Genomic DNA, 27,691 nt, shown 5'->3' with positions numbered 1-27,691 from the left:
GCATTGAGCTTAAGGCCATAGTTCTGACACCAGTCGCTGGTCTCAGTGAAGCCATTCTGGAGGATGTCAACATCACTTGGGGGGTTAATAGCACCCTACTAGCAATCAACTGTGAACTTTGTCAGCCAGAGTCCCTTCGTGTTGGCCTGGACTTCAGAGAAGTAGATACCAAACAGGAGAGGACCCAGGACCAAGCCCTGTGGGACTCCATTCGTGACTAGTGGGCAGTTTGACTTGGAGTCAGCTACTTTCACACTGTGGGTTTTATCTGTGAGCCAGTTTGCAACCCACCTAGTGATATAGGGGTTGATGCCAAGCTTAGCGAGTTTTCCTAGGATTCCTGTGTGGGGAATGGTATCAAAAGCCTTGGCCAAATCAAGGTAGGCTGCATGAACCACCTTGTCTTCATCCTCTCTGGTGACTTGACTCAAAGAAGTCGACCAAGCTGAACAGGCATGATCTACTCTTCACAAAACCAAACTGTGTGGGATCCAGAGTTTGGAGATTCCCTATATCCTTGTCTATTAGGTCCATGATGATGCATTCCATAGCTTTGCATATCAGACTTGTCAGGCTAATAGGTCGATATTTCCCACTGTCTGTAGTCACTCCTCCTTTGCGGAGAAGGATGACTGCAGCAGTGCGCCATTCGGTAAGGACAAAGCCTGAGATGAGGCTGTGACTTAACAGGGCACACAGATGAGGTACCAGTTCAGTCTGTAGTTCATATAGAACACAACCTGGGATATTGCCAAGTCCCATAGAAGCTGTATTCTTAGCCTTGGACAGTGCTGTTTAAACCTGTGCAACAGTAACACTGGGTTCCTGGCAATCAACTGGTATAGTGATTGCTCCTTTGGGAAGAGGAGGGGTAAAGCAGGCACTGAATCTGTAGGACAGTATACTGGTAATATCTGTTGGCTCAGTATAGGAGGTACCATTGTGCAGTAGCTGAGAGCAAATCTGGGTACTGACGTGGAGATTCTTTAAAGCTAGCTAAGAAAACAGAATTCCAACAGATAGTAAAGACAACCACAAGGCCTTCTATAGTTATGTAGAGGTTTTGATGAGGTATCTCAACTTTTTGTCGAGGCTGATGAGGGAGTTTTCCAGTCTTGGGACTTCATCTTATTCCGCATCAGTTTCCTCCTCCTGTTATAGAGTTTGTTTATGGCAGGTGACCACCAGATTGGCTTCCTTTTTTGGAGGAGAGCATCTTGGCTATATTGGGTATGATGAGATCCATGCATTTGTGTACGTATTCGTACAGTGCACTGGTGTATGAGACTGTATTCACACAATTATTCTCCATTTACATGGGTACTGTGAAGTTAGCCACCTCTGTTTTTAGGAGCCCAAAGCTAGCTTTGGAGAAGTTTTTCATGGTGGTTACCTTTGCTGGGGGGGGGGGGGGGGGGGTCAGAGGGATGTGGACTTCCAAGGCGATTAGTTTGTGGTCGGATCTAACCATGGAGTAGCTGACTATTGGTGTACAGCAAAGGCCGCCCATGTTAGTAATGACCAGGTCAAGGATGTTGCTACCTCTAGTGGGGGTAATAAAGTACAGTTGAGTACACTTAGCATAAATGTAGATGTTAAGAGTGTATTCACTCTTACAGTCATCACATTTGGGTTATCCCTGTCAGGGTAGCCCTCAGCCAGCCTGAATACCAGAGACTTAGTATTTCTGCGTTGGTTGCTGTCGCTTGAGGACTAACATCAGGTCATCAGTGGTATAAAGGAAGGCATCCAACGCCATTACATCAGTTTTTCTTGCCCTAACCTGTTAGGAGCCCCCAAAGTAAGAGGCCAGGCTCTGGTGGTAGAACCCCACCAGTGGAAAATAAAATACCAGCATTTCCCTTGTAAGGAAAGGAGAACAAGGGGAAAAAAAGGAAGAAAGAGAAAGGAGGATGGAGGGAGGGAAACCAGGACTACAACAGTGAATACACTCGAACATCTACATTTATAGTAACTGTATACAACTGTACTATGTTTTTTCGTGTTTCACTGTTGCAGTCATCACATTTGGGTAGATTCCCAAAGCTGAGGAAATGGGTGGAGGCAGTCCAGGAAGCTAGGGGATGGCTAACATGCCCTGCAAGACTGCAGAGATAAATCCTGCTGTGGATTTGGAGAAGAGAGGCAGGTGGTAATGCTTGGTAAAATTATCAACAGATGCCCAGGTGGCAGCCTCCACGATGTCCCTGGTGGGGACTCCTCTGAGGAAAGCTGCAGAGGTGGAGGCTGCTCTGGTGGAGTGTGTCCTGACCCCCTTGGGGAGGCTTGTCATGCTGTTTGTAGCAGAAATGGATGCAGTGCGCTATCCATTTGGAAATGGCTTGCTTGGAGATGGCTTTGCTTTCTGCACCTGACGCAAAGCTAACCAGCAAATGATCAGACTTTCTGAAGGGTTTAGTCCCATCCAGATACTATCTATCTGAGCTGTTCATGCACATCTAGAGAGTGCAGAATCCTTTCCCCTTGTTTTGGGGGTTAGGAAAGAAGGTGGGTAAATGGATGGATTGGTTGAGAGCCACACTGGACACCATCTTCGGCATGAAGGATGGATTAGTTCTGACGGATACCCTGTCTGCATGGAAGATGAAGGGTTCCCACAGCCATGACTGCTTGCACCTCAGAAACTCTTCTAGCTAAAGTGATGGCCAGGAGGAAGGCAGTCTTCCAGGAGAAAAATTTTAGCTCCGCAGAAGAACCTGGTTCAAAAGGGGGCAGGGTGAGCTTTTCAAAGACAAAGGTAAGGTCCCAAGCTGGTGTCTGTGCCCTTCTGAGGGGCCTGAAGTTACTAGCCCTTCTGAGGAATCGTCTAATCAGAAGGTGTGGAAAAAAAAAAAAAGAGGCTGCTCAGTGGGTGAAGGAGCAGAAATAGCAGAGGCATGAATTTTTATCAAGGAGAGAGAGAGACCACTGTGTAGTAAGTCAGCTAAGTAATCCAGAATGAGCGGGATGGAAGGCTCTGACGTATTGGCCCCTTTAGCCTGGATCCAGGTGCAGAACCTTCTCCATTTACCTGCATAAGACTTTCTGGTGCTAAGGCGTCTGGCCTCTCTGACAACATCCAGAACCTGTTTACTGAGGATGGCAGGTTGGTTAGGGTATAACCAAGCTGCCAAACTGAGGGTCTGCAATTGGGGGTGCATGAATTCCCCTTCCCTCTGAGTTAGGTTTGGAATCTGGGGAAGATTCCATGGAGGCAGTGGGGACAGGCTGCGCAGCAAAGGGTACCAGTGCTGTCTGGGCCAGTCTGGAGCTATAAGAATGGTCCTTGGTTTTTCTCCCTTATTTTGAGCAGTACCCTGGGAATGAGAGGTAGGGGAGGAAAGGCATAGACCAAAAGGTTTACCCAGGGGAAGGACAGGGCATCCACTTTCCAAGCCATGCAGTGATGCTGCCTGGTGCAGAATTTGCTGAGCTGATGGTTGGTGTGGGAGGCAAAGAGGTCAATCTCTGAGGTTCCCCATTTCTGAGTTATTAGGAAGAAGGTGTTTCTGTCGAAGCTGCCACTCATGAGGGTCCAAGAGCTTTCTGCTTAATTGGTCTTCTAGGGAGTTGAGAGAGCCTGGCAGGTATTGTGTTAACAGGTGTATTTGCATGGAAGAGGCTGTGAATCAAAGGGCCATGGCCAGGCTGCACAGCAGGTAGGAGCCAGTCCCTCCCTGCTTGTTGATGTACCACATCACAGTGGTGTTGCCTGTTATCAGGAGAACCCCTGTTGAGAGAAGGGGTTTGAAAGCCATCAAGGCCTGCTGTACAGCCATCATCTTTTAGACTGATGTGCAGGGGGAGATGCTGGGGGTTCCATTGGCCCTTTATGTACCTGCCTTCCAGGTGTGCACCCCAAGCATAGTCTGATGCATCTGTGGCGAGGGTCTGGACAGTGGGGTGTGGGGAGAAGGGCAGTCCCTTGTTGTGGGAGCAGGCTGTTGCACACCAAAGAAATTCCTTCCTCAGGCAAAAAATAGGCAGAAGAGTTTCCAGATCTCAAGTGTGTTGACACCAAAGGCTCTTTAGGCACCATTGAAATTTCCTCATATGCAGGTCTGGCATATGGAATGAGGAGTATGCAAAAGGGCATGAACCCCAGGGCTTGCAAGGATTTTCCTTGCAGAAAGCTGGGGCCTGGTGGCCAGTTGAGAGAAGTAAGTGGACAGGAAAATTTGTTTCTCTGGTGTAAGGCATGCCATCTGGGAAGCTGTGTCCAGACTTGTACCCAGGATAATTATCCATTTGGTGGGTACCCTGTTTGGATTTGTTTTCAATGATTGCGTACCCTACGGAGGTTATAGGTCCTTTACAAAGGCCAGGTCTTTGAGCAGCTTTTCCTGGCTGTCTGTGGAATAAGGCAGTCATGTAAGTAGGGGTAAATTTGAATAGTTCTTTGTCTGCAAAAGGCAGTGGCCGGAGCCAGGCATTCTGTGAAAACTCTGGGAGCAGCAGATAAGCCAAAGGGAAGCGCAGAGAATTGAATGTGTTGAGATCCTGCCCTGAAGTGGAGATAATTTCTGCACAACTCCCTGACAGGAATGTGGAAGTAGGCCTCTTAGGTCCCGAGGGCGAACCACGCCAACCGTGGGTAAATCCAGCATTACCCACACCCAGGCGTGGGTTATTGCTATAATCTGTGCCAAACTGCAAAAATGTTTTCTGCACAATACTACAGCAAATTGAATAAAAACTGAACAAAGAGTATGTTTAAAAATATAACCAATTAAGTAAAAAAATAAAATAAACACCATTCTAATAATTATCCAATAGCAATGTTTGAGTGTGGATTACACTCAGGTTTACTCACACCTATCCTGATGTCTGGTCTCTTGGGCTTTGACCCCATGACCAAAATCAAGAATGAGTAAACCAACCACAATCCAGAACAAAGAGGCATAATATGTAAAAATGTCACATGCACAATTTACAACCCTGATAGGATTAAAAAATTAACAAAGGCATTTTAAAAATATAAAAGGGGTGGTAGAGTAAGCAAATTCAACAAACAAAAGTATTGGGAAGACAGAATTGTTAATTTTTTATTTTTCTAACACATCTGTTCCATACCTGCTTATAACTTTAATAATTTTGCTTTTATTGCTTTATTTGTAAAGACAGCATGGTGAGAAAAGACCGATTACTAAAAGGTGTACATAAGTGAACTTCCTTCTGTCTGGATCCCCAATGCTGATGCGCCAAAAGGAATCCATTGTGACGTCCAGCAACAATGTTCAGGCACTTGGAGCAACGAAGGTATGACTGCTTGAAAGTCGTTATTAAAATATGCATGCAAAACATGCATATGATGAGCTGTTTTAAATTCACGGAAGTTTGTGGTGACCGACTAACTTTCTAATCCCTTCAGAAACAGAGAGACACCACTCAATCTAGTTTTGAATGTAAGAAAAACAGTGTGGCTCTTTTAGTCAATAGAGTCTGTACCTATATCACGAGAACTGCTATGAAAGACTGGCCTTTTCAGTAGCGTTCTTTCTGGGGAAGGACTCCTAAGCACCAAGGCATGATATTCTGTGACCATGTATGGAAACTACGGAAACCTGAAGGCTCTCCATACCACTGCAAACTCTAGAGACCACCAACCCAGACCACAGGCAGTCAAAACTGCTGTCAAGGGGGCAGTTCCTCAGACTTCTTGTGGAACATGGAATAGCACTAGATAGGTTAGAATTGAAAAATTCTTAGGTGGTTGGAAGAAGTCTTCCTTTTCAGTGGTTGGTTATGTGTAGAACATGAACAGAAGGCAGGGGAGGGGCTTCTAAAGGTATTCCACAATGCTGAGGGACACTTTTCTCCTTAAGAGGTCGCTGAGAGACATGGACAAAAAGCACTTCTTCCTTAAATTTTTTTTGCATCTAATATACTGTTTACAAGCTCTTCCTACAGTGATGACAACCTCAGCCATACTATCCTGTATAAGCACATAATCTAAACTTGCAGCGCTGTCCAAAGCATTAGCACAGTCAAAACTGCAAAAGTCTTCCTTAGGCATGGTCTGGTCAAGATATTCCTCAAGCCCAAACTTAGTGAGACAATCCAGCTTTTCACTTGATAAACTAAAGATGAGATAAGCAGAAGACTATACTCTTCAATGTGGCAGTGCAGATTGCACTTTTACCACACCAATTTATAGAACTTGTATGGTACAAAGATGTCACAAAATCTGTGATCTTTGGACCCATGATTGACCAAAGAGATTCACACAGATTACCATACAGTAGTAGCAGTCTCAGGAGACCTATGCTTTGTTAATATGTATGCAACAGTGTACGTTTTCATAGACTCAAGTCCAGGAAGGAAAAAAGTGGGTGAACGGCATGATGTGTGGGCATGCATACTTAACACTAAAAAGAGTAAGTACGCTTACACACTAAGTTACACAATAAGCTAGACAACAGAAATTTAAAAAAGCAACACAGTACAAGGCTAATAAGAAATTAGAAAAAGTGTAACAGTTAAAGGAGAAAAAGCCTGTATATTCAAAAGTAAATTCTTAACCACAAGACAAAATCACTAATAAAAAAGCAAGGGGTAAAGCTAGACAAAAGATATACAGCATCACATCTGAGTTAATACACTGCTGACGGACGAGGGAACACCGCATCTTCTTGTGCCATCACTATCCATTTACACTGAAAAAATGTATAGGTGAGACCGTAAATACAAGTAAAGATGACAGGTAGAACAGTTCTCCGATGGTTTAAAAAAAAAAAAAACAAATCAGAAGGGATGTACTAAAAACAGAAAAAGCTAAAATGTGGAATGTCATCTGTAAAACTGTAAAATACTCCAGACTGTTTTTACTTCCTCTAGTCAATTTGAGCTACATAATAAAAAACAATGGAAAAACACAGCCACTTGCATAAAACTGTTGCCAAACTTTGCAAAATGCAAATGGAAAATTCTGTGCAATACTAAGACTACAGAAAACAAGTATGTGAACTATTAGCAGTACAGTAACAAATGACAAAATTATGCTTACTAGGAATGAACGGAACGTGATCCAGTACTGCCCGCCACACAACTTAAATCAGATTATGCAGAAGACAAGATCCAAGCAAAAGTTCTGGCTAAAGCTGAAGAAAAAAAATGTCCATCTTCAGCTTCCATCCAAGAATTAGAACTCTTTCTTACTACTGTAGCCAAGTATAACCATCAGCAGTGACAAGTCAGAAATATATAGTGGAATGGAGTGGCTCCATAGTAGGCCATGCAGAATTTTGCACTTGCTTCTATTGCATGCATATACAAAGAATGCATGCTGGCATACAGCAGTTATACGCTACTAAAATTAATGAAAAAAAATCATGCTGATCACACTTTACAATGCAGTACAGCTCTGAACACAGTTGTGCTACAGAACTTACTATACAAGTCAAGACCAAGTAAACTTTCTCACTGAGCACAGGAGATCCCAGCAAGTCAAGGGCAAGCTGACCTGCATAAATAACATGTGTGCGTGTCCATGCACATGCCTGGTCTTGGAAAGGAGGGGTGGATTTGCACAAACATTTACTGGCATTCTAAGTATACGTTATGTCTACAAATGTAGAGGGAACACAGAATTTACACCCTCATTGCTTCCCTATGCAGGGTTTTAGAGGTTTGCTTAACACCATAAGCAATTCTAAAAAAAACATCCATAACCTCTCACTGCACATTATGCAAATAAGGAATAACTGAAAAAAGGAAGACCTTATGGGAAGTGCATTCCCTAGACCAAATTCATAAACAATTTCACCCTACAGCATTCCGTAATTTGGGACAATTACAAAAGTGGCGTTGCATGCCAAATGAAATTAACTGATTAAGTTGTCCATGTTGAACACGGGATATGGCTATCACAACGTTGAGGGGTGGGATAACTGTACAGTAGGATCCCCCAAAACACCACTATACGGATTTAAGCAATGCACAAGATTATAGTTCAAGTACCAGGCAGTCTACAAGCCAAGCCAATAAACAATATTTGAAATTGCCCTCCATCCTCAAGGAGGGCAATGCAGTATAGGCGGAGGGCTGCCCATTCAATTAACTAAATTTACCTTTAAGGTGGAATATGTGATACACTGCATGGCATGAAGTAGAAGTTTGTTCCAGAGATAGAATATACACTGGGATATGAATCTATTACACCAATGTTGTCTTACTTGCAGATGAAGGATTAAATTAATTTAACTGGGCAAATAAACCATTTGTTCTGTGAAAAAAGAGTGGGGTACTGATCTTTCATTGTTTAAAAGGTTAGGCACCTATCACTACAGAGAAGTCTATATAAAAGAGACTGAGCAGAGAGAGAACTGCCAGTCTGGATAACTGAGGGTCTGGAGGCCACGGACATATTTATAATTATTAATTTCTAAGATTTTTCCAGCTGAAGGATGTTTAGACAAATATGTGCCAAAGGAGGTCTGATGACAAATGAGTAATTGGCAGTTAAGACTGCTTTGGATCTAGAGGAGATGCCCTTTAAAATCAGATGAGCTAGCTACAAATGCCAAAATACTGCAGAGATATGATGGTCCAAAGAAAGAATCAACATGAGTGCCTAGACCCCTTGCGACTGTCACACTGGAAGGGAAGGGGTGCATCACAAAGTATTTCCACATCATACCATTTAACAAACTGAACTGTAGTACATTTTTTCACATTTAAATTGACAATATTGTCCTTCCACTGACTGTTAACATAAGCCAACCCATGTTAGAAAGATTGAGAGCCAGTGAAAGACTGAATAGCACCCAGTTGGCAGCCATCTGCAGGCTTACATAACTACAGGAGTGTTTGCCTGAAGGTCTGAGAAATGGGCAACAAATAGGACAGTGCTCAACACAGAGTTCCATGGTACAGCACTGGTAACTTTTCTGCTTTATGTTGCAGCATCTGCAACTGTAATTAAACAGGTTCTGACAGACAGACAACCAGTTAGCTATCCACTGCACATCATATGGATTTTTATTCAGATATGCAGGTTTGTCAACAATACCTGCATGGCAGATACAGTCAAAAGTCTTCTTCAGGGTCCAGATAAGCTGTATGCACGGCTCAACGGATAAGGATCCAGGATCAAGATATTTTTAATATCCAGACTAATGACGTTGGAGATAATGCATTACATAGCTTTACATATGAGGCTAGTGAGTCTAATGGGTCTAGAGCTACCAGCACAACATACAGTTGTGTACACTTACCATAAATGTTGATGTTCGAGTGCATACACTGTTGTAATAATCACACTTGGGTTATCTGCCTGCAGGTAGCCCTCAGTCAGCCCAAATACCAGAGACACAGTATTTCTGCATCAGATGCTGTCACTCCAAGATTGACATCAGGTTGTCATGGGTATAAAAACAGAAGTAGACACCATTACATCAGTTTTTCTCACCCCAAATGTCAGGAGCCCCCCAAATAGGGAGCTAGGTTATGGTGGAGAAAAACACCACCAGTAAAAAGTAAATACCAATACTCCAGAATGAGTTAGTAATAGCCATAGATAGGAGAAAGAGAAAACCAAGGGGCTGGAGGGAGGGAAACCAGGACTGCAATAGTGAATACACTAACATCTCCATTTATAACTGTACACAACTGTACTATGTTCTTCATGTTTTACTGTTGCAGTCATCACACTTTGGTTGAGGCAGTCATGAAGAGTTCGGGCTGGCTAGTATGTCTCACAGGACTGCAGTAGCAAATCCTGCTCTGGATTTGGAAAAGATAGGCAGGTGGTAATGCTTGGTGAAGGTGTGTACAGAACTCCAGGTAGCCGCCTCCAGGATATCCCTGGTAGGGACTCCTCTGAGAAATGCTGTAGAGTTAGATGTTGCCATAGTGGAATGTGTTCTGACCCCCTGAGGGGTTGGTTTCCCATGGTGCTTGTAGCAGAAATGGATGCAGTGTCCTATCCATTTGGAAATGGTTTGTTTTGAAATGGCCTTGCCCTCTGCCCCTGTTGCAAAGCTGGACTAGTAACTGGTCAGATTTTCTAAAAGGCTTAGTCCCATCAAGGTAGAATCTGAGCACGTCCAAGGAGTGCAGTATCCTTTCCCTTTATTTTGCGGATTAGGGAAGAAGGTTGGCAAATGGATGGGATTGACCGAGAGCCACAATGGACACCAATCTGGGCATAAAGGAAGGGTTAGTCCTGAGGGAAACCCTGTCAGCATGGAAAATAATGAAGGGTTCCACAGCCATGAGTGCTTGTAGCTCAGACACTCTTCTAGCTGAAATGATGGATAAAAGCAAAGCTATTTTCCAAGAGAGGAATTTTAACTCTGCTGATGCAGCAGGTTCAAAGGGGGGGGGGGGGGCAGTGAGCTTTTCCGGTACAAAGTTAAGGTCCCAAGCAGGGGTGGGTGCTCTCCTTGGCGGCCTTATGTTGTTTGCCTCTCTCTGGAGCTGTATGATAAGAGGGTGCAAGAAGAGAGGTGGCTCTGTGTTGTAATGAGCAGTAATTGCTGAGGCATGTATCTTAATGGAGAAGGACAGGCCTTTGTGGAGTAGATCTGCTCGATAATCCAGGATAAGAAGCAGAGAGGGCAGTGTTGTGTCCTCTCCTTTACACACTGAATCCATGAGCAAAACCTTTTCCACTTAGCATAGGATTTTCTTGTACTGGGTCTTCTGGATTCAAGAATGACATCCAGCACCTGTTTGCTTAAGGTTGCTGGGGGAAAATTCAAGGAATAAGCCAGGCTGCAAGATTTAGGGTTTACAGTTGTGGATGCAGAATGTGTCCCTCCTGCTGAGAGAGGAGGGTTGGATTCTGGTGTAGGTGCCAGGGTGGCACAGATGTCGGGCTGTGCAGAAGTGGGTACCAGTGCTGGCGTGGCCAGTCAGGGGCAATTAGGATTGTCCTTGGTCTGTCCTGCTTTATCTCAAGTAATACTCTTGAAAGGAGAGGCAAAGGGGGAAATGCATAGATTGAGAGATTTACCTACTGAAAAGATAGGGCATCCACTTTCCAGGCCCTGCTGTGATGATTCCTGGTGCAGAATTTGCTGAGCTGGTGGTTGTAGGGGGAGGCAGAGATCCACCTCTGGGGTCCCCCATTTCTGAATCAAAAGGATGAAGGTGCTGTGCTCAAATTGCCACTCGTGTGGGTCTAAGAGATTTCTGCTTAAGTCATCTGCCAGTAAGCTTTGTTTGCCTGGCAGGAATTGAGCTTGCAGATGGACTTGCATGTCCAAGGCCGTGCTCCACAGGGCCATGGCTAGCCTGCAGAGTGGGTAGGAATGGATTCCCCCCCGCTTGTTGTTGTACCACATAACTGTGGTGTTACCCGTTTTTATTAGCAGTCGTCTTAGAAAGATAAGGGATCTGAAAGCTGTCAGGGCATTCCGTACAGCTAGCATCTCTTTTTGGTTGATGTGCAGATGAATTGACTTGGGCTCCAGTGGCCCTGAATATATCTTCTGTCCATACGTGCCCCCCAGGCATAGTCTGAGTCTGTGGTAAGGGTCTGGGTGGCTTGGGGTTGAGTAAAAGGCAGTCCCTTGTTGTGGTTGTGTGCTTCTGCCCACCAGAGGAACTCTGTCCTTAGACAGGGTACGACAGGAATGACTGTTTCCAGGTCTTGAGAATGTTGGCGCCAAAGACTTAAGTACCATTGGAGTTTCCTCATATGCACTCATGCATATGGAATCAGCAGTATACAGGAGGCCATGAACCCTAGGGCTTGCAGTATTTTTCTTGCAAATAGCTAAGTTCTAGTAGCCCTCTGTTTGAAGTAGACTGTCAGAGAGACTTGGTTTTTTTGAGGTGAGGAATGCCATCTGGGAAGTTGTGTCCAAGCTTGCTCCCAGGAATACAATCTTTCGACTGGGTACCAGTCGTGATTTCTTTTTGTTGATGGTGTACCCCAAGGAAGTGATCAGGTTTTTCACAACTGTCAGGTGCTGCAGCAGCAATTCCTGACTGTCCGCCTGAATCAGGCAGTCATCCAAGTACGGGTAAATTTGGATACCTCTCTGCCTGCAATATGCAATGGCTGGAGCCAGGCATTTTGTGAATACTCTGGGTACAGTAGATAAGCCAAAGGGAAGTGCAGAGAACTGATACTGCATAGACCTTGCCCTGAAACGTAGATACTTCCTGCCTGATTCTCTTGTGGGGATATGCAAATATGCTTCTTTTAAGTCTAGGGTGACTAACCAAGCATCCTTGACTAGCATAGGAAGAAGCTGCTGCAGGTTAAGTATTTTGGTACCACCAGAAAGGTGTAGAGAATGGAAAGATCCAGGATTGGGCACCAAGAGCCCTCTTTTCTGGGTACCAGGAAGAGTCTTGAGTAGAATCGTTGACCCCTCTGTTCTACTGGAACTGGCTGAATAGCTCTGATATGGAGTAGGGAAAGTACATGGCTTTGAACCTCTGCCCACTGGTTTGGAGGAAGGACTGGAAACTCACCTAGGGTTGGCAGTGAATGGAAATAAAATCTGTACACCTGGGATACAATGTTGAGGACCCACCGGTCCTGAGTGATGGACATCCAGTGTTTTGCATGAAGGGCAAGTTTTCCTCCTAGGGGCACAAGCAACTGGGCAGGGCTGGGGAATGGAGTAAAGAAGTCATTGTGAGCTTTTTCCATAAGGAGGTGGCTTACCACTCCCTGCTTTAAGGGTGGGGGCACTCCATTGCTTAGATCTCTGATACCCTGAGACTTTAGTCTGGGTGGTCTGTTTCTCCTGGGTCTGGCTTCAGAAGGCCTGGAGGGGGCTGGAAAGGACCAGTGTTTGGAAGGCCAATGCCAACTGAACCTAGGGGGTTGCACTTGTAAGAATTCTTGAACAGTCTGCACACACTTAGCTTTTTCTTCCATCTTTTTAAGAACCTCTTCTGCTTTGGTGCCAAACAGTCCTTATTCAAAGGAGCGTCTAGTAACTTTAATTTCACATGGTCTGGCAAGTTCTGCTCCTTTAGCCAAGCATGTCTTCTCAGTACAGAGCCAGTGACAGCTGCCTGGCAAGATGCTTCTAGGGCATCAAACCCACACTGCAAAGTATGCTTGCTGACTTGGCTTGCAGAGTGCATAAGTTCCTGCAATTCTTTATTTTCTGCACAGTCTGAAAAGGCTGCCACTTTTTGTTTATTAAGTTTCATAATATGTTGTTGGTACTTCAGCATGTGAAATTGATAATTCACTACCCTAATGGCAAGAGTTGCAGAAATATATGACTTCTTACCCAATCTGTCCAAAGCTCTGGAATCCCTGTCCGAAGGGGCGGGATTCTTGGCTGTAGTAGCCCGGATACCTTTAGGTCCCTGGGAAATGATCTCTTGGTCAGCAGTAGGATTCTTGAAAAGAAATTTGTGAGTGTGTCAGGTACTCTGTAGTATCTGTCTGGTTTCCTACGGGCAGGAGGTAAAGTGTCAGGAGTAAGACTGGATGCCATAAAATCATCATCCACAACATCCAGGACAGGGGGTATTGCTAAGGGCCTGTGTTGAGGCAACTCTAGAAATTCTCCGAGTCTCTTTTTGGAATGAGGATAGTCTTGGCATTCCCAGTGGAAATGCTCTCGTAAGGTATGCAAGGTTTCACAAAAGAAAAATCCTCTAGACGGGAGGCAGAGAGAATGGATTCCTCTGCATCTGAATCCTCATAAGCAGATAAGGGCATGTCTTCATAATCAGAAATTTTAGAGTCATCGGACTCCTGGTCTGTATAAGCTGAAGGGGACTGGACTCTTGTCTCTTAGCAGGGGAAGGCTGACTTCCCCTAATCAGCATAATAAAGTCTTCAGCCATTCTAAGCATTTGTTTTTGTGGCATGGGAGTAGGTGCATGCGCTTTGGTCATCGGTTTTCTAGGCGTAGTGCGTACTCTGGGCATAAGAAACTCAGTAGTTTTGGTTAAAAAAAAAGTCTAAGTCAAACATCGACTGAGCGAATAACTGCCTCAGAAGCCAGTGCCTGCTCAGCGGCTCTGGACTCGCCCAAGTTAGAGACATCCGCAGGTTCCATAGTTGATGAATAGTCTTGCGGCATACCAGACTCCGAATGGGTCTCATTAGAGGCCTGCGAATCCAGTGAAGCGGGCTTCAGGGGCTGCGAAAGCTCCTCACCGAGTACCGGTGGACTGGCGACTAGCCTAACGGAAGCGTAGTCTGCAGTTTTGGACCTATGCGGTCTGTCTCTGTCTTTATCTTTACGTTATTTTTGGAATATCGGTAGTCAGATGGCTTACCGAAATCATTTCATAATACAGAGATCGAGAGCGAAAGAATTTAGTGACAGAGAGCCAGACAATGAATGGTTCGGACGTTAAATAAGGCACAAAACCGACAGCGAAAGATGTCGTGGTCTGGGCCTAAACAGGTGATGCAGTAAGAATGAAAATCTCTGAGGTATTTGCTTTCCACAGGCAAGATAATTGTTAACTTTTTCTGACATCTGTTAGAGAAAGAAAAAAGGATATCCAACAGGGTACTTAGCTTTAGAAGACTTCAGGATTATTCAATTCGTAAAGGAAAATTCAAGTAGCGGCCAACTGTCACTTGCAAACTGCTTCTGTTTCGGGCTCCTCGGCAAAAAAGACTGATGTAATGGCATCGGCTGCCTTTTTTTATACCCATGATGACCTGACGTCAGTCCTGGAGCGACAGCCTCAGATGCAGAAATACTAAGTCTCTGGTATTTGGGCCGGGTGAGGGCTACCTGCAGGCAGATAACCCAGGTGTGATGACTGCAACAGTGAAACACGAAGAACATCCATATAATTTAGTAAAGTGTAAATAGCAAACTCTTTAAGAACAAACTATTTTTAGTTGTAGTATTACTTAGTTTCTAGCGGTGGTGGTGCTGCAGTAGCGTTGTCGCCTCACAGTTAGACGTTGCCCGTTCGATTCTCAGAGCGTCTACTGTGTGACGACATGCGTGAATGGGCGCTCCTTCGTTCAAGGTTGTGCGTTAGGCCCGGCAAGTCAGCACGTAAAACTCTGCCAATCATTAGCGGACCGGAGTTCCGCTGTGGCAACCCCTAACCGGGAAAAGCAGAAAGACACACAGTATTACTTAGTTTTTAGGTCTTAAACTGGATTTTATGAGTCACAGTAAGCACGGTAGCTATTAAGTTTGCAATATTTTGTAAACTTAAGATTATCTCAGCAACCACTCAAGTTTCATACTTAGCAGCATTTTTTTCACCCAGCTGACAGCTTTCATACGAGGCTAAGCAGTTCTGCCTGCGCTGCTTAGTTGTTGAGATATTTAGAACATGAAAAAATTTGACAGTATAAATAAATATTATTTGAACAATTAATATTTTTTTTACCTGCACTACACAGGGGTCAAATATCAATACAATTGTGTTTTTCTTTGTGCAAGCTTTAACATGAAATCTTTTAATACTTTGTATCATGGTTTTACAAATTATTAATGCAAATATGACCAAACAATATTTAACACCTAGAGGCGTCAATAGGATGCAACTGCAGAAATACCTTATGGTGTCACACTTTAGTCAAGACACATTCCTTAAAAAACTTCCCTCTATCTGTTCATTTAAAAGGATCCGAGTTGCAGAGGGACACACCAAAAAAAAAACTTACTGAACTCAGAATTCAACATTTCAGATTTTAAAATTGATAACATTTTCCTTACATACCCAGCCATATCTCCTCAAACTTTACTAGTGGCAGTGGCCCTATGGCACAGTAGCTGCACAATTGTACACTGTGCCACTGCTTAAGATACTTGAGAAAATTTAGAAAGACCAAGTATACAATTTTCTGCCCAACTGACACACATCCCAATCCTTAAATTCACACAAATACATAAAACGTTTATATAAGCAGCACACTTGACACTAACCCTTCCCATCTCCAGCAGTCACAAGATAAGCCCTTAGCTAAAAACTGGAGCCACTGACAGGAAACTAAGAAACTATATTTTTCACCGTATTAGTAAACGGGAAATAAAAGTTTTAGTCACTGAATAATAAACAGCTGTTTCTCAAAATAGAGTCAATTTCTGTATGGAAGGGCTTCCCTGCTAGAGAAAAATATAAAAAAAAAAAAAAATGCATAACTATACAAAAGCATACATTTCTTACTGCAGCGGTTCCCAGACTCAATCAAGTAGCTAGTATCACAACCACCACCTTTACCCCACTATCTGCATAGGTTAACTCATACATCCTTTGTATCTTCTTACAAGTTGTCTTACAAATGCTAGACATACTCCAAAGTGAAACAAACAAGGAATTGGTGATAGAAGAAATTTCCCTCTTGGTATTAAATACATTTTACAAGGCTGCTGTGACATCTGTGGTGGAAGCAAAGAAACATGCTCAAGGACAGTAAACTGGAAATTAAACAATACCCAAGACCACATGACATGCAGAATACCATACTGAGCATATGTTATGATGATTTGAGGACTCTAGTACAAAACACTTTCAAAATGGAATGGAAACAATCTCTCGCATTACCAATTTCTGTGTGGCTGAATTAGTACACCCTCTTAAAAAGGACCTTGCTTCTGCATCGCCTCTTAAAAATTAGTCTTAGAGGTTTAACAACCTGAAGTTAACAGTCATCATCACACACACACACTTTCTGCAGTTCACATTTGTAGCTGAAAATCAAAGACAATAGTGTAATACACAGGGATAATCGAGCATCTACAAACTACTTCCAATGGCAAACTGTAATCAGCAGTGGAATGAGGGTGGGTGCAGCTGAAAATCAGAGAAGACAATAGTGTAATACACGGGGATAATAGAGCATCTATAAGCTACAACTTCCAATAGCAAACTGTAATCAGCAGTGAAATGAGGGTGGGTGGAGGGCTCTGACACATACAAAGAAATTATTATGCCACTGCAGGACCACTAGACCACATCTAACTTAATAGCAGATGGTAATACAAGGGCAAAGAATACTGCTAACAGCAAGACTAAGCACATCTCTTGTCTTTCAGGTGTAATACCAATTTTGTCAACTACCAGATGCTCACAAACTGCCACATTAAACAAATAGTATGTTCGTGTGTGTCCACTCCTGTCTACATTGCATTCATTCAGTACCCCCACCTACCTTTTGTCAACTACAGTTAATAAAAAATCCTAACTTTCAGGCAGCATCAAAAGTACAACCAAGGAACAGTTTGAGACAACACCTTGTCAAATTCCCAAACCAGCACATTTTTAATGGAAACAGAGTTGGCAGGATAGGCCACACTTACAACCAATGCAAAATTAGTAGACTCCACTTTTCTGCAAAAATAAAAGCATTACTACTATAACATTTGAGTTTATGTTTCATATAATATTCCAGTGTTCCAAATAAAAAAAAAAAAATATTTGTCTCATGCAACTACTAAAAAGAAACTTGGGATTGCAGTCAGCCAGTGATGCCAGATATTATAAATCATGTCTTATTGTTTAGAAAATGCAGGTTTATTTAAAACCTGTTGCTCTAATTACTTTCCAGGTGAGTTAAGAGTAATTTTAAAAATTGTCCCTAATCTTGGCCCTTTGTGCTAGATTACCTTTGGCTTTGGCCAGGATTCCTGAACAAAAAGATGTTGAGAGCTATATGTCCACTTCCAAGGGGTAAACTAGTTTTTGACTAATTCAGTGACATACTCATGCAACATGCGAGTGAAGAGTAAGCTAATTAAATACAAAACAACAAAAAAGCAGCTTGTTACCAGCTCACAAGACCTTAATGCTCTCCAAAAAGCAGTCTTAAGACAGCAACTGACCTGCACTGGCATCACACACTTTTCTGTCAAAAGGCGGCAGCAACAGACAGAAGTAACATGTGAAGACAAGAATGCAAAGACAGACATGAAAGGGAAAAAAAAAACATTTGATGCTGCAGACATACCCACTGGATAAAGGAGTAGAAAATAGAGACCTGCTGTCATTACTTGTGGGAATGGCAGACTTTGTAACCAAATCAGTCAAAAACAAAGACATGGGCTCAGCCCTGCACTGGTAATTACACTCCAAAGGCTGGAGTGGGGGTGGGAAGAATGAAACGAGAACATGTTACAATGCATCAGCATGCATGTCTCCGGTCCTGGATGGCAAGCTTACAGAGGAAGGTGAATCAAAAAGCAAAATGTTCAGCTTGCCCTATGAATTTTAGAAAATAGAATAAAAGCTTCACTTACATCCACAAACCCAAAGATGTAGCCAGAATGGGTGGTAAAAGCAGGCAAATCTAGAAAAGCCTAGAAACTATGACGCCAGTGTACAGTACAGCAGACTCTGCAAGCAGCAGGTGAAAGTCAGCCAAGTGAGTCATCAAGCAGTCATCTGCGGGTAAGCCAAGGGAGTGGCTAAAGGAAAGCTACACATATTGCTGCAGACCATTTCTTTGTAAATCCACACAGCTACCTTTTAGACTAAAGTATTACTGAACAAATCACAATGCAAATAAGGCACAATCTTTGTACAACATGCAGTCTGAATCAGTTAAGGTCTAGGTTTCACTAGATCCACATGAGAACAGGAAAAGACAAATACAACAGTAAAAACACCTTGAGGAAGACTTAAAAGCAGAAAAGACATCCACCATATAGCTCTTCACATGAAGACTGGTTTATCTTCTAAAATGATCAAAGAACTAGTACCAGGTGAGGTGGATAAACATCTGCATGACTACATACACTTCAGAAGTTCAAGGATTTTCCCCAGTATAATCCCACATAATGAGATAGGCTTCAGAAGGCAGTAAGGGATATCATCAGAATTAATGACAGACTCATGGCAGTCAAATTACAGTGTAATGATAGGACAGTATTTATAATCTCAGCCTATGCCCCACAGCAGGGTTGTGATAGTGAGGGGAAAAAAAAAAAAAAAAAAAAAAAAAGAGAGAGTGCATTCAGACAGCAGTTGCAGGACCTACTAGATAAAGCAGGACAACATGAAATTGGTGTTGATAATGGGCGACTTGAATGCACATATCGGGACGGAACGGGATACGAGGACTGCCTGGGCCCACATGGGTGGGGCAACAGGAATAAAGGAGAAGCCATTCTAGACTTCTGTCTAGCAAATGGCTAGATAGTACCAAATACATAGTTCGGAAAGAGAGACAGTCACAAGATCACATAAGAAAGTAGTCAACATGCAACTCAGGTAGACTTCCTCCTAGTAAGGAAAAGGCACTGGGGTATAATCAATGATTGGAAAGTCATCCCCAGTGAAACAGTCGGCCCATAGCATAAACCACTAGTTGCCACAATCAGCTGCAAGCAGTGGTCAGAGAAGGCTCTAAGATCAGCAGAGACCAGGTTGAAGACCTGGAAGTTGACAGGAGAGAAAGTACAACAGTTCAAGAAATTACTCGGGGCTCTACAACATCCCAAGAGGAGGAAATAGGTGGAGTTGAAGAAGAATGGCACAGCCTAAAAGCAGCATGTATTAGGACTACAGACAAGATATGTGGCTGAGCCAGGTATGGAAATAGGATACATAAGGAAAGCTGTTGGTGGAATGCAGAAGTCCAGGAAGTCATCAAAAGAAAGGATGAGTGCAAGACGTGTGAGATAGAAAAGACTGATCAGGCTAGGAAGAATTACTGGTTGGCTAGCTAAGAAAAGTTGCAATAGCAAAGAATAGGGCATCGGAGGCACTGTACCAACTTCTGGAAAGTGACTCCATAAGGGGCATAAAGAAACTATCAGGTTGCAAGGCAAAGACAGAAAGATAACGAAGATAGTTAGACGCCCTTCATAAGGGATGCCAGCAACAACCTGCTCACCAGTCCAGGAGGAAAAAGGCAGATGGAAGGAGTATTTTCAGCATCTTCTGAATGAAAGAAAACCTGACAGAAGCTGTGCTGTACTGCCCCATAAACAGCCTACAACGAGAGAAGAGGACTCCACCTTAGTAGAAGTAAGAACAGTACTAAGGAAAATGAAGTCAGGGAAAGCAGTAGGCTCAGATGAAGTCACATCAGATATGATAAAGATGCTGGGTGAGATAGGGGAGAAATCACTCCTGAGGCTACTAATAGTGTGGAGAGAACGGCACATCCCAGATGACCGGAGAATAAGCATACTCGTGCCACTATACAAGAACAAAGGGGACATCCACAACTGTGGGCAGTACAGAGGCATCAAACTCCTATTACAGACACGCAGAGTAGTACAATGCAAGATGGGAGATGAGCAGTTTGGATTCAGATCAGGATATAGCATAACTGACCCGATATTTGCATTGAGACAGATACTTGAGAAAACTCTAGAGATGAGGATTGTCCAACTGGGCATTCCTAGACTTGGAGAAAGCATATGACAAGGTCTCAAGAAAGCTGATCTGGGCAGTACTGCGTGGTTTGAAGTCCCAAAAACATTGGTAGAATTAATGCAGGCCATGTACAAGGACCAAATGACTCAAGTACGAACAGTTTGGCCTCACAGAGGGGTTCCCAGTGGGAGTGGGTGTACATCAGGGTTCAGCTCTGAGCCTATTGTTGTTAATACTGGTGATGGACATTAGCAAACAGGTTGGAGGGGACAGATCAACAAAGCTGCTATATGCAGATGATGTGGCAGTACAGGCAGACTAGAACTTCAGCATTACATTCTCCTGTCCTTTGCTGATCTGAAGGCACATGGGATGAAACTAAGCACAGATAAGATTATGGTAATGGCAACAAATTGGGGAAATCAGAAGAAGCTAAGAATAGAGGTAGAAGGGAAGACGGTGGAACAGGCAAACAGCTTCAAGTATCTGGAAGGGGTTGTTGAGGAAAAGGGTAGTCCGAATGAAGAGGTCAAAGTTAGAATCAGAGAGGAGCTGCAGCCAACTGGCATAGAATATCAGGTGTAGTCTATGACAGAAGAATGCCAAAGAAGCTGAAAAGTAAGGTGTACAAGACAGTGGTGCGACCAAGTACTACTGTATGGTACAGAAAAGTACAGTTTTGTACCTACCATAAATGTAGATGTTCGAGGATTCCCTTGCTGCAGTCCTGACAATTGGGTATAGTCCGCGTCCCAGTGCATGACCGGCGTCATTTCCTCAGTCTTTTCTTGCCCCAGATGTCAGAAGACCCAAAAAGACAAGTCCCAAAAACAACCTGCACCAAAAAACATGTACAATATATACAGTAATATATACACAAAATATAAGCAAGTAAACTCACCTACACAACCACCCTGAAACACAGAGGGAAGGAGGGATTGGACTGCAGCAAGGGAATCCTCGAACATCTACATTTATGGTAGGTACAAAACTGTACTATGTTCTTCGTCTTCCCTTGCTGCAGTCCTGACAATTGGGTAGAATCCCAAAGCAGAGGTAAGGGAGGCTGGCAAATTATAAAGTAGCAGGAGCTGACAACATGCCTTGTAAAACAGCTGTGGCAAAACCAGCTCTAGTCTTAGAGTATATAGGCAGGTGATAATGCCTAGAGAAAGTATGCACTGAACTCCAAGTAGCTGCCTCCAGAATATCCTTAGTTGCCACCCCTTAGAAATGCTGTTGAAGTGGCAGTAGCCCTAGTGGAATGAGGCCTAATCCCAGCTGGAACCTCTTTGCCATGATGGGAATAACAAAATGCAATGCAAAAGCCAATCCACCTAGAAATAGTTTGTTTTGACACAGGCTTGCCCTGTGAACTTAAAGCAAAAGAAACAAGTAACTGCTGAGACTGCCTAAAATCTTTAGTGCTGCTTACATAATAAGCAAATTGCCTGTGTACATCTAAAGTGTGCAAAATCTTTTCCCCTTTATTTTGAGGATCTGCAAAAAGTAGGCAAATGAATAGTTTGGTTTAAAGCCACACTAGAAACCACCTTAGGCATAAAGGAAGGATTAGTGCGTAATGATACCCTGTCCTTATGGAAAATCAAAAGGGCTCTACTGCCATAAGGGCCTGCAACTCAGACACCCTTCTTGCAGAAGTAATAGCCAACAGAAAAGCAGTCTTCCATGACAAATATTTCAATTCAGCAGTAGCTGCAGGCTCAAAAGGTTGTAGAGTAAGTTTTCCAACACAAAATTGAGATCCCAAGCAGGAGTAGGAGCTCTTGGGGTCTTATATTCTTTGCCCCTCTAAGAAACTGCTTGAACAAAGGATAAACAAAGGTGGGTCACAATCATAGTGAGCTGAAATTGCTGCAGCATGAATCTTTATGGAAGAGAAAGACAAACCTTTGTCCAATAATTCAGTAAGATATTGAAGAGCCACACTCAAATTAGGCTCTGAAATCTCCAAATTCTTTGCTGTACTCCAAAACAAAAATCTCTTCCATTTTTCCTCTCCTAGTACTAGGCCTTCTAGCTTCCATAATCACATTTAAAACTTGTTGAGGAAGCTGAGACCTACCATGCTTCAACACAGAATATGCCAAGCTGTGAGATGAAGAGATGGAAGCTTGACATTGAGCAGATGACCGTCCTTCTGAGATAACAGATGAGGAATCAGAGGTAAAGGCCATGGAGGCTTCTTTACAAGACTCCTTAGAAGTGGGTACCAGTGTTGCCGAGGCCAATCTGGAGCTATCAAAATCATTCTTGGCCTGTCCTGTCTGACCTTTAGTAATACCTTTGGAAGAAGAGGTAGAGGTGGAAAGGCATAGACATGAAGGTTTTTCCAACTGAAAGACAGAGCATCCACTTTCCAAGCTGTGTGATGAAACCCCTTTGTGCAATACTTTGGCAGCTGGTGGTTTAGTGGAGAAGCGAACAGATCTATGTCTGGAGTTCCCCATGACACTGTCAATTTCTGAAATACATGAAGATCCAGTTTCCACGGGATCCATGATTTGTCTGCTTAATACATCTGCTAGGGAGTTCTGTGCTCCTGGCAGAAACCTTGCCTGAAGAGTCAGTTGCAGGCTTAACGCAGTCTCCCATAGAATCATTGCTTGCCTGCATAGAGGATAAGAATGTGTTCCCCCTTGCTTGTTGATGTACCACATGACAGTTGTGTTGTCTGTCAGAATCAACACCTGCCCTGGAAGAAGTAACTCCTTGAACGCCATCAATGCAAACTGGACTGCTAACATCTCCTTCATGTTGATATGTAGATGCTGTAGTCTGGCAGGCCACTTGTCTTGTATCCACTTTCCATTTAGATGAGCTCCCCAAGCAGTGTCCGAGGCATCTGTCGTTAAAATCTGACTCGCCTCTGGCCGGGTCACAGAGAGTCCCTTGTTTAGGTGACATTCCTGAGCCCACCACAAGAATTCCTTTTGAAGGCAAGGTATTATTTGAATGACAGTGTCCAAATCTTGGCAGTGCTGTGTCCATACATTTTGAGATACCATTGCAGCTTCCTCATATGCAGTTTGGCATTGGGAAGCACCAGAATACAAGATGCCATGAACCCTAATGCTTGAAGGACTGTCCTTGCAGTCAGCACGGACTGATGAGATAGTTGATGGAAGTAAAGTGACAGACTCTTTTGTTTGTCCGGGTTAAAAAGGCCATCTGGGCTGCTGTATTCAGTCTCACACCCAGAAAGCACATGTCTTGAGAGGGTACTAGACTGGACTTTATTCCTAGGCATCTTAGCACTGCTATGACATATTCCAGATGCTGTAGAAGGTGTTCCTTTTCTTGAGCCAGAATCAGGCAAAGTAAGGATAAATTTGAATGCCTTGAAGCCTGAAGTAAGCTATCACTGGAGCCAGAACCTTTGTGAATACTCTTAGATAAGCCAAAGGGCAATGCAGAGAACTGATAATGAAAATCTCCAGTTTATGGGCACATGAAGGTAAGCTTCCTTGAGATCCAAAGTTACCATCCAGTGATCCTTGCCCAGCAGAGGTAACAGTTGCTGTAACGCCAACATCTTGAACTTGGGAATGTCCAGATAAGTGTTGAGGATAGATAAATCCAAAATTGGTCTCCACGTGTTCCCCTTCTTTGGTACTAGGAACAGGCGAGAATAAAACCTTTCTGACACAGGGACTGGCTGAATAGCCCCTATCTGGAGTAACTGAGAAACTTGCTTGTGAGCCTCTTTTCTTTGTGGAGGAGGAACATCGGGCATGCCTTTGAAAGGGGCATTGTGTGGAAATAAAATCTGTACCGTGATGAATGATATCCAGCACCCATCTGTCTTGAGTGATTAAATCCCAATTTTCTTTGAAAAGAGACAATCTTCCTCCCAAAGGAGCTGCCAGGCGAGAGTCCACTGGCAGCTGAAAAGGCAGGTCATTGGTTCTGCAAGGACTGACCCTGCCCTCACCAGAAGTCTGAGCAGGTGAACTGTCTGATCTAGGCCTAAGCAGACCTTGAGCCCTGCCCCTACCACGCCTAGACCTACCCCTAGACTGGGAACCATAAGCAGGATATGTCCACCCCTTAGCAGGCCAATTTCTACTAAACGGCTGCACCTGCAAAAATCTTTAACAGTCTGCATAGACTTAGCTTTGTCCTCCATTTTCTTTAAAACTGCTTCCACAGGCGGTCCAAACAACACATCAGACTGTAAAGGAGCATCCAAAATCCTGGTCTTAACATGCTCAGCTAAATTCTGATCCTTCAACCATGCATGTCGAACAGAACTAGTAGCAGCCACCCTCGAGGAGGCCTGAACAGCATCAAAACCACACTGCAAAGAATGCTTACCCACTTGTTCAGACACATGAACCAAATCCAGCAATTCTTTACACTCAATACCAAAGCATCCACCTTAGATTTCAATAGTGAAAGGAGATAATTCTGATATTTCAGCATATGAAATTGACAATTCAACGCCTCATGGCTAGAGTGGAAGAAGTATATACTTTCTTACCCCACCTATCCAAAGCCCTTGCCTCTTTATCAGAGGGTACAGGATTTTTAACCACAGAAGCTTTAACACCTTTAGGCCCCTGAGAAACAGTTTCTGGGTCCGCCCTGGGACTCTTAAACAAATACTTATGAGCTTGGCACCCTATAATACCTATCAGGCTTAACAGGAGCAGGAGGCAAGGAATCAGGGTTCAGAGAAGCCTCTGCAAAACATCCTCCACCACATTCAACACAGGAGGAATAGCTAAGGGCCTATGCTGGGGCAAAACAAGAATTCCCTAAGCCTTTTCTGGAGTCAGAGTAATCTTGGCCTTCCCATTTAAAGTGCTCCCTCATGGAGTGAAGAGTCTCTGAAAATGAAAAATCCTCAGGAGGAGAAGCTGAAGGAGTGGAATCATCCACATCAGAATCAGAATAAGTAGGAAACTCTTGCAAGTCTTCCACAGAAGACTCTGAAGCCTGTGAACACTGTTCAAAACTATCAAACTCCTGTTCCACCCTAGGCCTCTTATCAGGTGGGGCATAGAACCTCTAATCAGAGTAATCAAATCTTCTGCCATTTTAAGCATATGTTTCTTAGGCACAGAAGCTGAACTTGGCCTTCCTCTAAAAGAAGCTTTGGCAACAGAAGGAGAGGCCCTAACTACCTTGGGAAGAGAGGGAAGAACAGTTACCTGAGAAGCCCCTCAGCCTGGCCTACTTCCTGAGAGGGCACATCCTGTAACAGTAAAGTATCTGCCTGAGACTCCATAGAGACACCTGGCAAAACCTCTGGCTCCCCTGAGCCTTCTAAAGGACCGGCGTCCGGGACTGCCGGTTCCTCACCCCTAGACTTCACTGTTTTGTCCTTGCGCTACTTTAGATGAAGCAGGCGGCATCATCCGGCATAGCCATAGTAGTAACCAGCGCTTCCCAAACACTAACCTAGCACAATCAAGCCTCCTCTTAATAGTGCGCTTGTTAAATCTAGCACAAGAGCGGCAACCAACAACGGCTCAGGCCCTAAACAAGGTATACACAATGTATGATAATCCCTATGCTTCCCACAAGAAATACAGTTATTCACTTTTTCTGACATCCGGTTAAATACTGAGGCAAGAAAAACCAAAATGTTCCCCAACGGGTTGCTAGCCAACTCTGTATTCGGTCTGAAACTCCGGTTTCGAAAATCTCAGAACGCCAACCTGCACAAATTGCTTCTGCATCGGACCATGCGCGCGATTAGTACCCTGACGTACTGACGCCCAGTCTACGCGCCATGACCCGCGCCACTCTCTGGTATTCGGGCCGACTGGGACGCGGACTATACCCAATTGTCAGGACTGCAGCAAGGGAAGACGAAGAACATCCTGGGCAGTAAAGGCAGAGTAGATGAAGAAGCTAGAGGGGATGGAAATGAAGTGCCTGAGAAGGGTGGTAGGATGCACTCTGTGGAACAGATGAGGAAAGGAGGACATAAGAGCAGAAGCAGCTCCAACTGCAGAAAAGCTCAATGAGAACGGATAATGGTGGTTTGGACATGTGCAGAAAAGGAGAAGACAACTCCTAACAATGTGGACATCCTACAAAAGGGCCTCACTGAGACAGATGCCTGGTGTCAAAGCCATGGCCTCAAGCTCAATGCCAAAAAGTGCACTGTCATCCTCTTTGGTAAAAACTCTGTATCCATGAACTACAACATAAGCAGTAGTATACTTAACACTGAAAGTGTGATAAGAGACCTTGGGACACAGGTGGACAGTAATCTCTCCTTTGATAATCACATTGCCACAGTAGTCAGGAAATCCTTCTACGTGGCACCTCATCACAAAAGGTTTCTCATCCAAAAAAAAAAGAGGTAATTGTTCCCCTCCACTCATTAGACACATTAGAGAGAGTACAACGCCCCTTTCGGTATGTACCTCAAGACATCTACAACAACTGGAAAGGCCGCAGAAATACCTCACAAAGAGGATTACCAGCCTCAAACAGATGCCCTACGCAGACAGTCTCAAAAAAACTCCAGCTTTACTCCGTTACATATCGCCTACTCAGAGGTGATCGCTGCCTAACATACAAAGCTATGTCAAACCCAAAGCTGTTGGACATGCTCCACTTAAAGAAGTCCCAATCCCTCCGAGCTACACGCTCTAGGGACCTAAACCATGTCACCACAATAAACAGAACATGCTGGAGGGATAGATTCTTGTCGCAGAGACTTCCCACACTCTGGAATAAACTGCCTATCTATATCAAACAAAGCTCCTCATTAGCACTCAAGAAAAATCTTGATGACTGGATGGGAAATAGGAAATTCACCCCAGGGATCACCTCTGTGGCTCTGATTGACAGTGGCACAGGAAAATAATTTTCTTGGGTGGCAAAAGCCAGGGTACCTTTTTGGCTGGGCTTGTATAGGCCCCAGAGCCGATAGCCTAGTACCTACCCCATGAACAATCTGGTGAAGATCTGGGACAGACAGGAAGAAGATAAGAGGAAAGGAGGACGTTCAGCAAAGAGGTGGATGGATTGTGTGAAAGATGATCTGTGACAGTCAGGTATGAGTGTTGAAGGCAAGAATGTGGCACTGAATCGAGAGAGTTGTCAACAGTTAACATGATACCCCAAGTAGAAAAATGGGAAAAAAAGAGGGCTGATAATGAATCCCATATAATGAAACAGAATCATGAACAACCACAACAGACAAGTAAGAATCCACAAAAATTTCATAACTTGTTTTGGGAAATGAAAGCTACAACATGCATTCAACTGAAAGATTTGCACAAATATGCTTAAATAAAAGTTAAAGAATCTGGTGCATTTTTCCCTTCCTTACTGCCTTCATAGTAACAAAGAATAATTTATGAAAGACTATCAATCAGGTTTGATATTTTTTTTAAATTTCTTGTAACATAACTTGCCATTACCAATATCATTAATCATGTACTTTTTGCTGGAGCAAAACCTCTGTTCATCACAA

General features: G+C 43.7%; 1 protein-coding gene across 1 annotated transcript in view; it reads right to left on the bottom strand.

Moving 5' to 3' along the window:
- MAP3K4 (mitogen-activated protein kinase kinase kinase 4) overlaps nucleotides 1-27,691 on the bottom strand; it is a gene marked incomplete in the record, with an annotated part of 2,414,579 nt that overhangs the window by 2,236,430 nt on the left and 150,458 nt on the right.

The sequence above is a fragment of the Protopterus annectens genome, chromosome 1.part0, assembly GCF_019279795.1.
Source record: "Protopterus annectens isolate FY-2018-M chromosome 1.part0, PAN1.0, whole genome shotgun sequence".
In the NCBI taxonomy this organism is placed as follows: domain Eukaryota; kingdom Metazoa; phylum Chordata; order Ceratodontiformes; family Protopteridae; genus Protopterus; species Protopterus annectens.
The sequence above is the reverse complement of the archived record's forward strand: the minus strand, read 5'-3'. Positions and strand labels throughout refer to the sequence as shown.